This window comes from Ambystoma mexicanum, chromosome 2q, assembly GCF_040938575.1.
Source record: "Ambystoma mexicanum isolate Mex_15411 chromosome 2q, UKY_AmexF1_1, whole genome shotgun sequence".
NCBI lineage: Eukaryota > Metazoa > Chordata > Amphibia > Caudata > Ambystomatidae > Ambystoma > Ambystoma mexicanum.
In genome coordinates, this window is record NC_090924.1 from 903,679,013 (window position 1) to 903,699,688 (window position 20,676).

Consider the following 20,676-nt stretch of genomic DNA (forward strand, 5'->3'; position numbering starts at 1 on the left):
ATGAGCCTAAGTTGGATGTGTTGGATTGGTTGTCTCTGTTTGAATATAATCATGGGCTCCAGAACATCACAGGAAATGACTTACTCACCTGGTTGTTCTCTAGGCTTCCCCCTGTTGCAACTGATGTGGTAATGGAGATGGGGGAGGAGGATAGGAAGGACTATGAATGTGTGAAACTAGCTTTGATAGCTAGGTTTGGGAAGACCCCTTCCCAGTATCTTAAGAGGTTTAGGAACCTCAAAAAGCATGATGGTACCCCTTGGGCTACCTGGGTGAGTGAATGTTTGAAAAACTTAGAGGGATGGATTAAGGGTTACAAGGTGAACACTTATGAAGGTATGAAGAATTTGTTTATGTTGGAGACTATTTATGATGCCTGCTCTCCTGAGCTCAGACAACACTTGGCTGATTCCAGGGAATTGGATTCCCGGAAACTAGCTAAGGCTGCTGACTTGTGGGTTGCCAACAGGGCCACTCACAAGGATTCTGGGGTAACTCAGAAGAAGGATGGGGAGAAACAGCCTAAAAAAGACTCCAAAGAGAATTCTAATAATTCCTATCCCAAAGAGGGCCCCAACCCACAAAATAACCAGGGTAAGCCACATGGGAAACCTAGTCAGGCTACTGTACCTTCTGGCCACAAGCCAGAAGGAGGTCAGAACAAGCCACCCTTCCAGAGAGCATTTGGACAATGCTATGTCTGTCAGGGTACTGACCATATCAAAGGAGATCCCAAGTGCAAGGGTAAACCTGCAGGGATCAGCACAGTCTCCTTAGCCTTCACTCCTGAGGATGAAGTACAGATGGCTAGTGCCCACTTTGAACTCTTTGCTGAAGAACCCTTGGGTCTTCAAGCAACTGTAAACTTAGAGCCTATGGGTCTGGTTAGTCCCCAGAATAGGGTTGTGTATAACTCCCTACCTGTTAACTCTAAGGTGTATTATGTGGACAGTGTTCTTGTCAATGGCCAGGATACTCCTGCCAGGAGAGACACTGGGGCCAGCAGAACAGTAGTGGATGAAAGCTTCTTTCAACCTGAGGATGTGGCCAAAGCACCCAAAGGTCCCACTAAGATGTCTGGAGGCCCTGTCCAAATGGTTCCTATTCTACCAGCCCTCATTCAGTGTAACAACATGACAGTGAGGATCCCTGTCAGTGTTCAGACTGAGGTACCTGGGAAGGTCCTGTTGGGGAATGACCTAAGAACTCTAGGAGTAGTGTCACATACCCCCAGGCCTCCCAGTATGGAGAAGCAGAACTTAACCAAATTGGCTAGAAAGGCTACCTTGAAGGACCCTTCTAAGCCTGTGGGACCCTCTACTGAGAACCCCACTACAAGCCCTGGTGTTAGTAAGTTGACCTCTAACCCAGGCACATTTCAGGATAGTATGCTAGGAACATGGGCGCCCCAACCAAGCTCCATCATTGTTCCCCTAGTCTCAGAGTCTCTGACTCCCCCTGCTTCTGAGGAAGAGGTGGATAGACCAACTAGGCCCCTATCTGGACCTGAGAGAACTGGTAATTCTCAGTGCTGGTGGAAAACCAGAAAAGAAAAGTCTAAGGCCAAAAACCTTCAGACTGTTGGACCTTCTACTGAAGACCCCAACTCAAATCCTAATATTAGGGGGGAAACTCCTAAAATAGGTAAGGGTAGATCTAAGAGGAAGGGGAAGCAGGTACATTGCCTAACCCCAACCCCTCCAACCAAGAGGCCTAAGACCCAACCTGCTCCCACAAGAGAGGTGGTGAGGAACCTTGGAGGCCCCTCTAGATCTAAGGGAATCCTTTATAAGGACCCCTTCAAAAAGCCTAACATAGGTTCAGAAGTTGTACCAACTTCTGAGGGACTGGTCAACCAGATCCCCTGTAACAAAAAGACTGATGTTCCTCAAAAGGTTTGTAGGTCCTTTAGCTTGCAAAAGAAAACCTTTGAGTTTTCCCTTAAGCATAGGTCAAGGTGTCACCATCAAAATGCTGATGGACTCTCTAGGATGTATATCATCGACTAGAGGTATGAGGTTCATCCAGGAGTGGATTAAATCCTCCTGTCCCTTAGTCTGGGGGGGGCGAGTGTTAGGGAGAATTCTCTGTTTAGGCTGAATTTCCCTACCTAGTGAGTCCCCCAGCAGCTTTGCTGGATTTCTGGGGTTTCTTTTTTCTCCTGCCAAGAGTGAGACTCTTTTACCCTCACTCTTGGACATGTTGAAGTGTGTTATCTTGGACAAACCTTGTGTTGAATGGGCTATGGGGTCTTTTACTCCATAGGGCCTCATGTATTTTTGTGATGTGGGTTACACAGCACCCTCTGTGCCGTGACCCAGGGGTGTCCTAGGGACTCCCCAACATAGACTCCATACCCTGGGACTGACTACTGTCTCCCAGGGCATGTAAAGTCACCAAAGACTTTGCTAGTCTTGAATCCTGAACAGAACCAGTACAAACCATCATATTGTGGACGTACTGGCTGGGGCAATTCGATTGCCCCAGGGTCTGTTAGTCGAGGGGGCACGTCTCCGTCCCCCCTGATCGAGTTTTGGCTGGTGGCAGTGGAAACTACGTTTTATATTCGACCGCGAATATTTTCCTATGGGATTTCCCATTGTTTTAGGCTAACACATTTAATTATTTATTTACGGTAGCCTTAAACATACCGCCGGTTTATATATTTATTTTTATAACTCCGGTTGGGACTTTTTGCCAAAACTTGATTCTAAAATGGCGTTGGTGTTCGCCTCTGTAACTCTGACCCAAAGTGGAGCCCTTTGTTCCACTTTTGGCGGGCTTCTCCACAGAAGCCCTCCAAAGTGGTGCCACTCTGTCTGGGGTACTTAGGAGGGGTGGAGGGGGGTTTAGGCACCCTGGACTGAGTTACCTTGGTAACTCAAGTCGCACTCCGTCCTGATTGGCCCAAGTGGTGAGCCGGCCGGCTCACCACTTAGCATGTTTGAGTGACAGCTAGGCTGGGTGAATGGGGGTTTGCTGCATAAAAGCAGGGCTTTGGGGACTGGAACTTCAGAAGTCGCCACAGGACCAAGAATCCGACGAGGGAAGAGCTGAGCCGACCTGCTTCGACGACACCACCCGGTGGAGCCCTGCTGAACCGTCTCACCACTTTTCCCGACGACCGAGGAGAACTCTTAACGGAGTGGCTCCTTCCCTTGACTGGTGGGGACAACCAGTTTTCGCCTGCTTTTCGCTTCTCGAGGTATCTCGTGGCCGCCTTGCCCGTGCCAAGCACCCCGGCAACCGGAACCCCACCACTTTTACCCCAACCACGAAAGTCGGTAAAACCCTTTAACCGGAGGACTCCGCGGCTGGTTTCTTCCCGGGCAGTGCAACGACCTTCTTCTTCTGCTCTTCACCGAGAACTTCTTCTCCCCTGACCGACGTCGAGCCTTGCTGCCACTGCCTGGAACAACTGCCACCGCTGGAGGATCCTTTCCACTTAAGGTACCGTGTTCCGCCTGGCTTCCCTTGCCACCGACTGTACGGGGTAGATTTAGCCCCCGGCTTTCGAACCTGGGAGTGCCTGGGACACCCTGGCTAAACTTTCTAAGCCACTCTACCCACTTTCTAACTCTTTGCAAGACTTTGAATCCCTAATAACAGTGTGATCTTGGGCACATTTTCGCTCCGGCTACTCTAAGAGTGGGCCCTGCCTAGTGACTTTTGCTCACCTGTGACTTTGTGCTTCTTTGAGCCTATTGCAAGTGTTCTGGATCTTAGAGTGGTGTGTTTAACCCATTTCTGTTTCTTTTTACCCCTTTCCTTAACCTAATAGAGTGTCATCTAACGTTAAGCGCTCACCTCTGTTTTAATTATGTGGTGTTAACTTAGAGTTGTCTAGATAGGAGTAGGGGTTGAAACTGCTTTCATTATAACTGTGTTTGAAGTGTTTTTACTATATGTTGCTAGAGTGTTTTTAACTTATGTGTATTTTAAATAAATAACTATATACTTTTGAAACCAAGCTCTGGTCAGTGTTTGCTTGTGCTATTGTGTCTGAGTACATATTGTGTATACTTTGCATACTGCCTAACTCTTCTTGAGAGAAGTCTGACTGCTCAGCCACAGCTACCAGGTAAATCTGGGTGGTACAGACTGCTACCAAAGGGGTTTACTGCTCTACCTGTAGTCTTAAATCTTTTGCAGTGTTCCCCAAGGGAACTGCACAGGTTTCTGCCTAACACTTGTGGGAATACACAGAGGTCTGACTTGCTCAAATCGCCCTAGAGTTTATTATCACAATGCCCGACAAAGAACAGAATTTAGGGGGAAAACAATATGTTTACATTTGCCACTAGGAAACCACTGAAACACGCCAGCAACAACACATGTTGCACCTTCTACTTTCCCACAGGTGTCCCCACAAAAACGGTACCTCACATGTGTGGGTGCACCTACCTGGGCACAAAGGGCAAAGGCTAAACCACTGGTAGCCCAAAGGATTTTGGAAGAGGACATTTTAAGGATTTTGGTCTTGCGAACAACCTACAGATTTGGGCCTGGGGTGTCGCAGCCACCAAGGAAAATAGGGCAGCCCATCCATTTCTGAAAAGAAGACACCAGTAGCAACCCATAAAGGTCTGACTTGTGTGAATCGCCCTAGAATTTATGACCTTAAATGCCCAGCAAAGTCCAGAATTTAGGGGGAAAAAAACAATTTTCAGACATTTGCCAGCAGGAAACCACCGAAACATGACGGCAAAAACACATATAGTACCTTCTCTGGTTACCACAGTTGTCCTGACGAAAATGGTACCTCACAAGTGTGGGTGCATCTTCCGGGGCACAAAAGGAAAATACCAAACCACTGGTATCCCAAAGGGTTTGGGAAGAGCACATTTTTAGGAATTTTGTCTTGTGGACAACCTATAGATTTGGGCCTGGGGTGTTGCAGCCATCAAGGAAAACAGGGAACTCCATGCCTTTCTGAAAAGAAGACAATTGTGGGAATACACAGAGGTCATACTTGCGCAAATCGCCCTAGAGTTTATTACCACAATGCCCGACAAAGAACAGAATTTAGGGGGAAAACAATATGTTTAGACATTTGCCACTAGGAAACCACTGAAACACGCCAGCAACAACACATGTTGTACCTTCTACTTTCCCACAGGTGTCCCCACAAAAACGGTCCTTCAAATGTGTGGGTGCACCTACCTGGGCACAAAGGGCAAATGCTAAACCACTGGTAGCCCAAAGGATTTGGGAAGAGGATATTTTTAGGATTTTGCTCTAGTGGACAACCTACAGATTTGGGCCTGGGGTGTTGCAGCCATCAAGGAAAACAGGGAACTCCATGCCTTTCTGTAAAGAAGACAATTGTGGGAATACACAGAGGTCTGCCTTGCGCAAATCGCCCTAGAGTTTATTACCACAATGCCCGACAAAGAACAGATTTTAGGGGCAAAACAAAATGTTCAGACATTTGCCACTAGGAAAACACTGAAACATGCCAGCAACAACAGATGTACTACCTTCCCTTGTTCCCGCAGGTGTCCGGATGAAAATGGTACCTCACATGTTTGGGTACATATACCTGAGCACACAGGGAAAATACTAAACCACTTGTATCCCAAAGGGTTTGGGAAGAGGATATTTTTAGGATTTTGCTCTAGTGGACAACCTACAGATTTGGGCCTGGGGTGCTGCAGCCATCAAGGAAAACAGGGAACTCCATGCATTTCTGAAAAGGAGACACCTGTGGGAATCCACAGAGGTCTAACTTGCACAAATCGCCCTAGAATGTATTACCTTAAATGCCCAGCAAAGTCCAGAATGTAGGGGGAAAAACACATTTTCAGACATTTACCAGCAGGAAATCACTGACACATGCAGGCAACAACACATACAGTGCCTTGCCTCATTCCCACAGTTGTCCTGATGAAAATGGTACCTCACATGTGTGGGTGCATCTTACTGGGCGTAAAGGGAAAATACTAAACCACTGGTATCCCAAAAGGGTTTGGTAAGAGGACATTTTTAGGAATTTTGTTTTGCGAACAACCTACAGATTTGGTCCTGGGTTGTCGCAGCCAAAAAACAAAACAGGAAACCCCATGCATTTCTGAACAGTAGACACCCGTGGCAATCCACAAAGGTCTGACCTGCGAGAATCATCCTAGAATGTATTACCCACAATGCCTGGCAAAGTCCAGAATTTAGGGAAACAACTACCATTTTCAGACACTTGCCCGAGGAAACCACAGAAACACGTCGGCAACAACACATGTCCTACCGTCCCACGTTCCCAAAGGTGTCACAACAAAAAACAGTACCTCACATGTGTGGGTTCACCTACCTGGGCACAAAGGGAAAAGCCAAAACCACTGGTATCCCAAAGGGTTTGGGAAGAGAACATTTTTAGGATTTTGGTCTTGCGAACAAGCTACAGATTTGGGCCTGGGGTGTCGCGGTCATCAAGGAATACAGGCAACTCCATGCCTTTTTGAAAAGAAAACAATTGTGGCAATACACAGAGGTCTGACTTGCGCAAATCGCCCTAGAGTTTATTACGACAATGCCCGACAAAGAACAGATTTTAGGGGGAAAACAAAATGCTCAGACATTTGCCACTAGGAAACCACTGAAACACACCAGCAACAACACATGTTGTATCTTCTACTTTCCCTCAGGTGTCCCCACAAAAACAGTACATCACATGTGTGGGTGCATCTTACTGGGCGCAAAGGGCAAAGGCTAAACCTCTGGTATCCCAAAGGGTTTGGGAAGAGGACATTTTAAGAATTTTGGTCTTGTGAACAACCTACAGATTTGGGCCTGGGGTGTCGCAGCCACCAAGGAAAATAGGGAACCCCATCCATTTCTGAAAAGAAGACACCTGTGGCAACCCATAAAGGTCTGACTTGCGTGAATCGCCCTAGAATCCATTACCCACAATGCCCGGCAAAGTCCAGAATTTAGGGAAACAACCATCATTTTTAGACATTTGCCCGAGGAAACAACAGAAACATGCAGGCACCAACACATGTCCTATCTTCACACGTTCCCAAAGGTGTCACAACAAAAACTGTACCTCACATGTGTGGGTGCACCTACCTGGGCGCAAAGGGCAAAGGCTAAACCACTGGTATCCCAAAGGATTTGGGAAGAGGACATTTTTAGGATTTTGGTCTTGTGGACAAGCTACAAATTTGGGCCTGGGGTGTCGCAGCCACCAAGGAAAATAGGGCACCCCATCCATTTCTGAAAAGAAGACACCCGTGGCAACCCATAAAGGTCTGACTTGTGTGAATCGCCCTAGAATGTATTACCTTAAATGCCCAGCAAAGTCCAGAATTTATGGGGGAAAACACAATTTTCAGACATTTGCCAGCAGGAAACCACGGAAACATGACGGCAACAACACATGTAGTACCTTCTCTTGTTACCACAGTTGTCCTGACAAAAATGGTTCCTCACATGTGTGGGTGTATCTTCCTGGGCACAAAAGGAAAATACTAAACCACTGGTATCCCAAAGGGTTTGGGAAGAGGACATTTTTAGGAATTTTGTCTTGTGGACAACCTACAGATTTGGGCCTGGGATGTCGCAGCAACCAAGGAAAATAGGGCACCCCATCCATTTCTGAAAAGAAGACACCCGTGGCAACCCATAAAGGTCTGACTTGCTTGAATCGCCCTAGAATTCATTACCCACAATGCCCGGCAAAGTCCAGAATTTAGGGAAACAACCATCATTTTTAGACATTTGCCCCAGGAAACAACAGAAGCATGCCAGCACCAACACATGTCCTATCTTCCCACGTTCCCAAAGGTGTCACAACAAAAACTGTACCTCACATATGTGGGTGCACCTACCTGGGCGCAAAGGGAAAAGGCTAAACCACTGGTATCCCCAAGGGTTTGGAAAGAGGATATTTTTAGGATTTTGGTCTTGTGGACAACCTACAAATTTGGGCCTGGGGTGTCATAGCCAGCAAGGAAAACTGGGAACTCCTTGCATTTCTGAAAAGAAGACACCCGTGGGAATCCATAAAGGTCTGACTTGAACAAAATCGCCTAGAATTTATTACCCACAATGCCCAGCAACGTACAGAATTTATGGGAAAAAACTAAATTTTCAGACATTTGCCCCCAGGAAACCACTGAAACGTGCAGGCAACTACACATGTTGTACCTTCTACTTTCCCACAAGTGTCCCTACAAAAACGGTGCCTCACATGTGTGGGTTCACCTACCTGGGCACAAAGGGAAAAGCCAAAACTACTGGTATCCCAAAGGGTTTGGGAAGAGGAAATTTTTCGGAATTTTGTCTTGTGGACAACCTACAGATTTGGGCCTGGGGTGTTGCAGCCATCAAGGAAAACAGGGGAGTCCATGCCTTTCTGAAAAGAAGACAATTGTGGGAATACACAGAGGTCTGACTTGCGCAAATCGCCCTAGAGTTTATTACCACAATGCCCGACAAAGAACAGAATTTAGGGGGAAAACAAAATGTTCAGTCATTTGCCACTAGGAAACCACTGAAACACGCCAGCAACAAAACATGTTGTACCTTCTACTTTCCCACAGGTGTCCCCACAAAAACGGTCCTTCACATGTGTGGGTGCACCTACCTGGGCACAAAGGGCAAAGGCTAAACCACTGGTAGCCTAAAGGATTTGGGAAGAGGACCTTTTAAGGATTTTGGTCTTGCGAACAACCTACAGATTTGGGCCTGGGGTGTCGCAGCCAGCAAGGAAAATAGGGCACCCATCCATTTCTGAAAAGAAGACACCAGTGGCAACCCATAAAGATCTGACTTGTGTGAATCGCCCTAGAATTTATTACCTTAAATGCCCAGCAAAGTCCAGAATTTAAGGGGGAAAAAACAATTTTCAGACATTTGCCAGCAGGAAACCACAAAAACAAGACGGCAAAAACACATATAGTGCCTTCTCTCGTTACCACAGTTGTCCTGACAAAAATGGTACCTCACATGTGTGGGTGCATATTCCTAGGCACAAAAGGAAACTACTAAACCACTGGTATCCCAAAGGGTTTGGGAAGAGCACATTTTTAGGAATTTTGTCTTGTGGACAACCTACAGATTTGGGCCTGGGGTGTTGCAGCCATCAAGGAAAACAGGGGAGTCCATGCCTTTCTGAAAAGAAGACAATTGTGGGAATACACAGAGGTCTGACTTGCGCAAATCGCCCTAGAGTTTATTACGACAATGCCCGACAAAGAACAGAATTTAGGGGGAAAACAATATGTTTAGACATTTGCCACTAGGAAACCACCGAAACACGCCAGCAACAACACATGTTGTACCTTCTACTTTCCCACAGGTGTCCCTCCAAAAACGGTACCTCACATGTGTGGGTGCACCTACCTGGGCACAAAGGGCAAAGGCTAAACCACTGGTAGCCCAAAGGATTTGGGAAGAGGACATTTTAAGGATTTTGGTCTTGCGAACAACCTACAGATTTGGGCCTGGGGTGTCGCAGCCACCAAGGAAAATAGGGCACCCCATCCATTTCTGAAAAGAAGACACCCGTGGCAACCCATAAAGGTCTGACTTGCGTGAATCGCCCTAGAATTCATTACCCACAATGCCCGGTAAAGTCCAGAATTTAGGGAAACAACAATCATTTTTAGACATTTGGCCCAAGAAACAACAGAAACATGCCAGGACCAACACATGTCCTATCTTCCCACGTTCCCAAAGGTGTCACAACAAAAACTTTATCTCACATGTGTGGGTGCACCTACCTGGGCGCAAAGGGAAAAGGCTAAACCACTGGTATCCCCAACGGTTTGGAAAGAGGATATTTTTAGGATTTTGGTCTTGTGGACAACCTACAAATTTGGGCATGGGGTGTCACAGCCAGCAAGGAAAACTGGGAACTCCATGCATTTCTGAATAGAAGACACCCGTGGGAATCCATAAAGGTCTGACTTGAACAAATCGCCTAGAATTTATTACCCATAATGCCCGGCAATGTACAGAATTTATGGGAAAAAACTAAATTTTCAGACATTTGCCCCCAGGAAACCACTGAAACATGCAGGCAACAACAGATGTACTACCTTCCCTTGTTCCTGCAGGTGTCCCGATGAAAATGGTACCTCACATGTTTGGGTGCATATACCTGAGCACAAAGGGAAAATACTAAACCACTGGTATCCCAAAGGGTTTGGGAAGAGGATATTTTTAGGATTTTGCTCTAGTGGACAACCTACAGATTTGGGCCTGGGGTGTTGCAGCCATCAAGGAAAACTGGGAACTCCATGCATTGCTGAAAAAGAGACACCTGTGGGAATCCACAGAGGTCTAACTTGCACGAATCGCCATAGAATTTATTACCTTAAATGCCCAGCAAAGTGCAGAATTTAGGGGGAAAAACACATTTTCAGACATTTATAAGCAGAAAATCACTGAAACATGCTGGCAACAACACATATTACCTTGCCTCAATCCCACAGTTGCCCTGATGAAAATGGTACCTCACACGAGTGGGTGCATCTTCCTGGGCGTAAAGGGAAAATACTAAACCACTGGTATCCCAAAGGGTTTGGGAAGAGGACATTTTTAGGAATTTTGTCTTGTGGACAACCTACAGATTTGGGCCTGGGGTGTTGCAGCCATCAAGGAGTACAGGGAAGTCCATGCCTTTCTGAAAAGAAGACACTTGTGGGAATACACAGAGGTCTGACTTGCGCAAATCGCCCTAGAGTTTATTATCACAATACCCGACAAAGAACAGAATTTAGGGGGAAAACAATATGTTTACATTTGCCACTAGGAAACCACTGAAACACGCCAGCAACAACACATGTTGCACCTTCTACTTTCCCACAGGTGTCCCCACAAAAACGGTACCTCACATGTGTGGGTGCACCTACCTGGGCACAAAGGGCAAAGGCTAAACCACTGGTAGCCCAAAGGATTTTGGAAGAGGACATTTTAAGGATTTTGGTCTTGCGAACAACCTACAGATTTGGGCCTGGGGTGTCGCAGCCACCAAGGAAAATAGGGCAGCCCATCCATTTCTGAAAAGAAGACACCAGTAGCAACCCATAAAGGTCTGACTTGTGTGAATCGCCCTAGAATTTATGACCTTAAATGCCCAGCAAAGTCCAGAATTTAGGGGGAAAAAAACTATTTTCAGACATTTGCCAGCAGGAAACCACCGAAACATGACGGCAAAAACACATATAGTACCTTCTCTCGTTACCACAGTTGTCCTGACGAAAATGGTACCTCACAAGTGTGGGTGCATCTTCCTGGGCACAAAAGGAAAATACCAAACCACTGGTATCCCAAAGGGTTTGGGAAGAGCACATTTTTAGGAATTTTGTCTTGTGGACAACCTATAGATTTGGGCCTGGGGTGTTGCAGCCATCAAGGAAAACAGGGAACTCCATGCCTTTCTGAAAAGAAGACAATTGTGGGAATACACAGAGGTCATACTTGCGCAAATCGCCCTAGAGTTTATTACCACAATGCCCGACAAAGAACAGAATTTAGGGGGAAAACAATATGTTTAGACATTTGCCACTAGGAAACCACTGAAACACGCCAGCAACAACACATGTTGTACCTTCTACTTTCCCACAGGTGTCCCCACAAAAACGGTCCTTCACATGTGTGGGTGCACCTACCTGGGCACAAAGGGCAAAGGCTAAACCACTGGTAGCCCAAAGGATTTGGGAAGAGGATATTTTTAGGATTTTGCTCTAGTGGACAACCTACAGATTTGGGCCTGGGGTGTTGCAGCCATCAAGGAAAACAGGGAACTCCATGCCTTTCTGTAAAGAAGACAATTGTGGGAATACACAGAGGTCTGACTTGCGCAAATCGCCCTAGAGTTTATTACCACAATGCCCGACAAAGAACAGATTTTAGGGGCAAAACAAAATGTTCAGACATTTGCCACTAGGAAAACACTGAAACATGCCAGCAACAACAGATGTACTACCTTCCCTTGTTCCCGCAGGTGTCCGGATGAAAATGGTACCTCACATGTTTGGGTACATATACCTGAGCACAAAGGGAAAATACTAAACCACTTGTATCCCAAAGGGTTTGGGAAGAGGATATTTTTAGGATTTTGCTCTAGTGGACAACCTACAGATTTGGGCCTGGGGTGCTGCAGCCATCAAGGAAAACAGGGAACTCCATGCATTTCTGAAAAGGAGACACCTGTGGGAATCCACAGAGGTCTAACTTGCACAAATCGCCCTAGAATGTATTACCTTAAATGCCCAGCAAAGTCCAGAATGTAGGGGGAAAAACACATTTTCAGACATTTACCAGCAGGAAATCACTGACACATGCAGGCAACAACACATACAGTGCCTTGCCTCATTCCCACAGTTGTCCTGATGAAAATGGTACCTCACATGTGTGGGTGCATCTTACTGGGCGTAAAGGGAAAATACTAAACCACTGGTATCCCAAAAGGGTTTGGTAAGAGGACATTTTTAGGAATTTTGTTTTGCGAACAACCTACAGATTTGGTCCTGGGTTGTCGCAGCCAAAAAACAAAACAGGAAACCCCATGCATTTCTGAACAGTAGACACCCGTGGCAATCCACAAAGGTCTGACCTGCGAGAATCATCCTAGAATGTATTACCCACAATGCCTGGCAAAGTCCAGAATTTAGGGAAACAACTACCATTTTCAGACACTTGCCCGAGGAAACCACAGAAACACGTCGGCAACAACACATGTCCTACCGTCCCACGTTCCCAAAGGTGTCACAACAAAAAACAGTACCTCACATGTGTGGGTTCACCTACCTGGGCACAAAGGGAAAAGCCAAAACCACTGGTATCCCAAAGGGTTTGGGAAGAGGAAATTTTTAGGATTTTGGTCTTGCGAACAAGCTACAGATTTGGGTCTGGGGTGTCGCGGTCATCAAGGAATACAGGCAACTCCATGCCTTTTTGAAAAGAAAACAATTGTGGCAATACACAGAGGTCTGACTTGCGCAAATCGCCCTAGAGTTTATTACCACAATGCCCGACAAAGAACAGATTTTAGGGGGAAAACTGTAACGCTCACCTGATTCCCGTAGAGGCGCCGGTCTTGACTGGGCGTATACCGTATCTTCAAAGGTGATGTGTAACACACGACTGGCTCTTTGGGCTGGACCTCTGTGCACTGTATGTCTGACTCGAAGGGTAAGATGTCTGCAGATAGAAAATATGGGATTAAAGAACTGGGTTATTGAATGTCTCTCTCTTCTTCCCTTTCTCTTCTCCTGTAGAACCCCAAAGGTTAACGGTCTCACCTTAGGTAAGTGAACGCCGTGCTCTCCATCTGCCTCGGGGCAGGGTGCTGTAACCAGTTTCTTCACTGGATAAGGGGAGCAGGCCTCTTGACTTCAGAGGACTGCTGTCCGTCGTTTACTGCACGAACGGTAAGTTTCGAGTAATTCTAATGTCTTTAAAGTCTTTAGTAATGATGTTTCTTGTTTTGCAGGGTTCCGGCGATGGCGGATGACGGGCTGAAGTGAGTTGAAGATGGAGCCCGTGTGATGAATAGAAGCGCCTGGAAGCACGTAAGTAAGCGCTTGTTGCCTGCTTCACGATGCGCTCTAACTGTCTTTTTATTTTGCAGGCACAAGTTCGGAGCGGCTGCAGAGTGCCGGAATACCCACTGGGTTAGATGTGGAAAGGAGTAATGGCACGTGAGTATTAAAGTTCCCCAATGTCTTTAAACGCACCTTGTTTTGTCTTTCAGATGCGGGATGCAGCGCCGAAGGCCTCCGGAGCGTGCAAAGAGTTGGTAAGCTTTTGTCTTTCAGATGCCGGAATGCAGTGTGAAGACCTCCGGAGCGCACGAAGAGTAGGTAAGCCTTTGTCTTTCAGATGCCGGAATGCAGCGCGAGGCGTTGGTGACAGCCGATGGACCAGGTAAGTGAAGAGCTGTCACTGAAGACCGTGATGCTAACCTGTTCTTTCTTGTCTTTATAGGTGTTGCTGAAGACTGGATTCAGGATGGTAAGCCTTTTTCCTTAGGCCCAGGATCAGATGCAGAAGACACGATGAACGTTCTGCTGCAGAGGATGCAGAATAACGCAAAGCAAGATTCATCCATCGGGTGTGGTTTAAATAGCCTCCTGTAGTGCTTAGGTGTCTCCTTCCACAGCCACGCCTAGGTAAGAAAAGAGTTCCTGCTTTCCAGAAGAGTTCCAGTGTTCTGAATCTAGGGAGTGGCTCCTGCCCCACCCAACAGGAAAAGTAGTTCCAAACAGAAGAGGATCAGAGGCTCAACTGGCAGGCAAGTAAGCAGCATGGTCTGCTGCAGGTAAGTCCACCCAAGCATTATAAGCCCGGCGCTTCCAGCGCTGGGACTGGGCATATTTATGAGCCTGGTGCCACTGGCGCCAGGACTGGGTCCAAAAGGTCCCAATTGGGACTGGTTGGCACTCGGGACCTGGGTTATGGATCTGCTTCCAAGGGAGTTGGGAAAACCCTGACCTTTTGGAAGCAGAGATCATGACAGTACCCCCCCTCAAGGCCCCTCCCAAACCGGGCTTCTCCGGGGGTTTTGGCTTGTCAGGAAATGTTCAGTGAAATCTTTTGATTAGGCGAGGAGCGTGGACATATTCAGCAGGTTCCCAGGATCTCTCTTGGGGGCCGTAGCCTTTCCAGTCAATTAGGTAAAATAGTTTAGATTTGGAGATCTTGGAGTCCAGAATGCTTTTGACTTCAAACTCGAGTTCTCCATCAACTAGGATAGGTTTTGGAGATTTAGTTAGTCGGGTTTGAGGTTGCACGGGTTTTAATAGAGAGACGTGGAAGACCGGATGTATCTTCATGTGCGGGGGCAAGTCCAACTTGACCGCTACTGGGTTTACTATGGTAGTGATGGAATAGGGACCAAGGTATCTTGGGTTGAATGTGCGTGGCCCTTTTAGAGGTAGATATTTGGTGGATAACCAGACTTGATCCCCTACTTGATATTGAGGGGCTTCCTTCCGATGTTGATCTGCTCCTTTCTTGTATTGTTCTTTAGCCCTTTGAAGGTGAGAAACAGCTTCCTTAAAGGCTTGGGTGATTGTAGAATGCAGGTAGTCTACTGCTGGTGTTTCAAGATCTTGGAGGGGATCCAACTCCGAGGTTCGAGGGTGACTGCCGTACAAAAGAAAAAACGGGGTTTTCCCAGTTCCCGAATGGACAGAGTTATTGTAGGCATATTCGGCTATCCAAAGGATGTCTTTCCAAGTTTTTTCAGTTTGTTGCAGCATGCAGCGTAAATACTGTTCCAGAGTTTGATTGGTCCTCTCGGTTTGTCCGTCGGTCTGAGGGTGGTGACTGGTCGATAGTCTCACATCAATTTGAGCCGACCGACAGCAACTTCGCCAAAAATGAGAAATAAATTGACTACCTCGATCAGAAATTAGAACCGAAGGAAAACCGTGCAGTCGGACGATGTTTTCGAGAAATTCTCGGGCCAGATTTGCTGCTGTTGGCAAGCCTTTGAGGGGAATGAAATGCGCCATCTTGTAGAATAAGTCCACGATTACTAGAATCGTATTGTATCCGGAGCATGGAGGTAGATCGGTGATGAAGTCCATAGAAAGCGTATGCCAAGGGTGAGGTGGGATGTCAATAGGGCGTAAGAGGCCTGCTGGTCTTTCCTTTTGACTCTTGTTTTGGGCGCATACTCCACAGGACATTATAAAGTCTCTGATATCTTTTTTCCAAGACGGCCACCAGAAGTAGCGCTTGATCTTTTCTGAGGTCTTGGCCATACCGGGATGTCCTTCCATTAAAGAATCGTGATAACAAGAGATTGCTTTTTTCTGTAAATCTGTGCTGGGTAGGTATAATCGTTCTTGGAAATACAATGGGCCTCATTACAACTCAGGCGGTAAGGGGTTTACGGCAGCGTTAACAGCGCCGACCCTTACCGCCTGAGTACGAGGTCCCCTAGCGCCATGGTGCTTTTAACACCTGCTTTTAGCAGGTGTTAAAATCCATGGCGCTAAGGGACCATGGAGTTAATTACGCCACCGTAATTTACGGTGGCGTAATTAACGCCTTCCCCACTCCCATTATGCCCTATGGGGAAAAAATGGGAATGGGGAAGGGTAAATGGGGATTGGGGACTTACCGCCCCGCCTAGGTCGGAATGGGGCGGTAAGTCCGCCAACCACCATGGCGTAAACGTAGTTTACGCCATGGTGGTAAAGTCACGGCCCAGGCGGTAACTTACCGCCTGGGTCGTAATGAGGCCCAATAAGTTGTCCTTTACTGCAAAGTCCTTTCCCTGCAGATGCCAATTCTGTATGTCTGCTGGAGTTACAAGTTGCCTGGCTTTATCCTTAACTTCCTCTATGGATTCTGTGGCGATTACACCCAGAATTCTTTGTTCGGGAATGATTGGTACAGGTTTAGGGTTGATCAAGTGTTCTTCCACTCCCATCCGAGAAAGGGCATCAGCTTTATCGTTCTTTGTACCAGGTCGATAGGTAATTATGAAGTCAAACTCGGCAAAGAATAATGCCCAACGGAGTTGTCTAGAGGATTGGGCTTTTGCGGTTTTCAAATATTGCAGGTTTCGGTGATCCGTAATCACAGTAACGGTGTGTCGGGCCCCCAGCAGATAATGCCGCCAAGCCTTAAAGGCAGACTTGATAGCCAGAAGTTCCTTGTCAGTAATCGTGTAATTGATTTCAGGAGAATTTGCGGGACCAAAATGCCACGGGATGCAACTGATTGGTTACCGGGTCCTTTTGTGATAGAACTGCCCCCATGGCAAGGCTTGAAGCATCAGTTTCCACGATGTAGGGGAGTTCGGGGCGAGGGTGTTTTAAGATTGGTGCAGAGATAAATTTAGTCTTCAAATCCTGGAAAGCTTGTTCCGCCTCGGTAGACCATTCAAAACGTTTGTTTTTCTTTAACAAGGCAGTGATGGGCTGGACTATTCGAGAGAATTCGGGGATAAACCTGCGGTAAAAGTTAGCGAAGCCTAACATGCTTTGCACACCTTTTACGGAGGATGGTGATGGCCATTTGAGAACTGCATCGACCTTCTTTGAATCCATACGCACTCCGCCAGGTGATAATATGAATCCCAAGAATTCAACTTCAGTCACGTTGAAAACACATTTTTCCAACTTAGCGAAAAGTTTGTGTTGACGCAATCTTTCGAGGACCATTTTCACGTGTTTCCGATGTTCAGATTCCGATGAAGAATAAACGAGGATGTCGTCAATGTAAACAACAACACACACATCTATGAGCTCTCTGAGGACATCGTTCATAAAATATTGAAAGGCGGCCGGGGCATTGCAAAGTCCGAAGGGCATGACCTGATATTCAAATAGCCCATACTTGGTGCGGAAGGCCGTCTTCCATTCATCGCCCTCTTTTACTCGTACCAAGTGGTAAGCTCCTCTAAGATCCAGCTTTGTATATATGCATGCTTTTCTGACTTGGTCCAGGAGTTCAGGGATCAAAGGTAACGGATATCTATTCTTAACGGTGATCTGGTTCAGGGAGCGATAATCTATACAAGTTCTAAGGTCTCCTTCCTTTTTTGGAACGAAGAACAAAGCTGAAGAAGCAGGGGACTTGGAAGGACGAATAAACCCATTTGCCAGGTATTGATCCAGGTATTGTCGAAGGTGAAGGTTCTCAGGCTCGGTGAGGGCATAAATTCTACTACAAGGAGGAGTAGATCCAGGTATCAGGTCTATCTGGCAGTCATAAGACCTATGAGGAGGTAGAGAGTTAGCCTGATCCTTCCGGAAAACATCTTGGTATTCTAGGTATTCGGGAGGTAACTGGGGAGTCTCTGAAGAAATTGCTGCCAGTGCAACACCAGATGGAGGGTGACAAGTAGAGACACATTCTGGAAACTGGACCGTTCTTGCTCGCCAATCGATCAGAGGATTGTGTTTCTCTAACCAAGGTATTCCTAGAATAATCTGAAACTGAGGGGCCTTGATCACATCGAACACAATCTTCTCATGGTGTCCATCTTGACTTACTAGCGTCACCTCTTGAGTGGTATGCGTTACTGGCCCGGAGGCTATCTCCGTACCATCCACCGTAGTAATGACGTCCTTTACAGCCTTGGGACAAAGAGTTAGATTCATCCTCAAAACCATTTCATGATCCACATAATTGCCGATGGCACCGCTGTCGACGTAAGCTTCAATTGCATGTAATCGATCCGGATTATCAGGGCTAATGAGGACCATAGGTATCACGAAATGCGAGGTCACGGAACTGGTTTTCACGCTCGGTAAGAGGACCTCTATTCTTGTCAGGCGAGGTCGTTTCCCTGCTCAGAGTTTGTAACTTTGGTAACTGCAGCTCCTACTGCCTTCTTGGCAGGTTTCACCGGACAGTCTCGAAGAAAGTGCCCTGAGTTTCCGCAATAGAGGCATAATTGCAACTGTTTTCTCCTTTCCCGCTCCTTTTGTGTTAGAGGACCTTTCAGACCCCCTATTTGCATGGGTTCCCCGGAGTCTACTCCTTTGGAAGGAGTTGGCGGTTTGGAAAATACTCGAGCATCAAACTTGGAACGATCGGCCTTCCTGTTCTGCAGTCTGTGATCTATTTGAACGACTAAGTCTATATAGTCCGAACAATCTTGTGGGGGATTCACTACTTGGGCTAACACGTCTTTGAGCTCTCCACGTAGACCTCTATAAAACAGCGTAATCCTTTTGTCCTCAGGCCATTGAGTTTCCACTATCAGTCTGTTGAAAGACGCAATATAAGCCAAAAGGTCTTGATTACCTTGTCGCAACGAAAGAAGCTCATTGTCCAAGGCCTGCCCCTGTGAATGTCTTGCCAACAGTTTTTCCATACTGAGCTGAAAAGCTTGAAAATCATGGAGGACCGGATCATCTTGATTTACTAGAGGGATCGACCAGTCTGCCGCATTGCCACTAAGGTACGAAAGCACGAAAGCTACTTTAGCTTGATCAGTTGGAAAGGCTGCTGGCCGGCATAAGAAATGCAACCGGCACTGATTGATAAATACTGCAAACCTCTTTGGGTCACCAGAAAATCGTTCGGGCGGAGCCAGAGGTACATTCCCAGGTAGGTTGATCTGCACTGGATTCATAGAGGATGTAGAGGGAAGATTTCCCCCAGATGCGGGTAACGGGGTCTGTCCGGCTTGTGACTGTAGCAATTGTCTAGCGAGATCATCTGTTCGCTCCTTGGAAATAATCAGTTCCCTTCTTAGAGCGTTAGTTTCCTGACGGGCTGCATGCACTTCTGCCCTTAGTTCCCCAAGTAACTGGGCTAGCTGGTCGGTATCCGAGGTTTCCATAGCGCCTGGACGGGAGTTTTGTGGTAGGCTTTGCGTTCTGTAACGCTCACCTGATTCCCGTAGAGGCGCCGGTCTTGACTGGGCGTATACCGTATCTTCAAAGGTGATGTGTAACACACGGCTGGCTCTTTGGGCTGGACCTCTGTGCACTCTATGTCTGACTCGAAGGGTAAGATGTCTGCAGATAGAAAATATGGGATTAAGGAACTGGGTTATTGAATGTCTCTCTCTTCTTCCCTTTCTCTTCTCCTGTAGAACCCCAAAGGTTAACGCTCTCACCTTAGGTAAGTGAACGCCGTGCTCTCCATCTGCCTCGGGGCAGGGTGCTGTAACCAGTTTCTTCACTGGATAAGGGGAGCAGGCCTCTTGACTTCAGAGGACTGCTGTCCGTCGTTTACTGCACGAACGGTAAGTTTCGAGTAATTCTAATGTCTTTAAAGTCTTTAGTAATGATGTTTCTTGTTTTGCAGGGTTCCGGCGATGGCGGATGACGGGCTGAAGTGAGTTGAAGATGGAGCCCGTGTGATGAATAGAAGCGCCTGGAAGCACGTAAGTTAGCGCTTGTTGCCTGCTTCACGATGCGCTCTAACTGTCTTTTTATTTTGCAGGTACAAGTTCGGAGCGGCTGCAGGGTGCCGGAATACCCACTGGGTTAGATGTGGAAAGGAGTAATGGCACGTGAGTATTAAAGTTCCCCAATGTCTTTAAACGCACCTTGTTTTGTCTTTCAGATGCGGGATGCAGCGCCGAAGGCCTCCGGAGCGTGCGAAGAGTTGGTAAGCTTTTGTCTTTCAGATGCCGGAATGCAGTGTGAAGACCTCCGGAGCGCACGAAGAGTAGGTAAGCCTTTGTCTTTCAGATGCCGGAATGCAGCGCGAGGCGTTGGTGACAGCCGATTGACCAGGTAAGTGAAGAGCTGTCACTGAAGACCGTAATGCTAACCTGTTCTTTCTTGTCTTTATAGGTGTTGCTGAAGACTGGATTCAGGATGGTAAGCCTTTTTCCTTAGGCCCAGGATCAGATGCAGAAGACACGATGAGCGTTCTGCTGCAGAGGATGCAGAATAACGCAAAGCAAGATTCATCCATCGGGTGTGGTTTAAATAGCCTCCTGTAGTGCTTAGGTGTCTCCTTCCACAGCCACGCCTAGGTAAGAAAAGAGTTCCTGCTTTCCAGAAGAGTTCCAGTGTTCTGAATCTAGGGAGTGGCTCCTGCCCCACCCAACAGGAAAAGTAGTTCCAAACAGAAGAGGATCAGAGGCTCAACTGGCAGGCAAGTAAGCAGCATGGTCTGCTGCAGGTAAGTCCACCCAAGCATTATGAGCCCGGCGCTTCCAGCGCTGGGACTGGGCATGTTTATGAGCCTGGTGCCACTGGCGCCAGGACTGGGTCCAAAAGGTCCCAATTGGGACTGGTTGGC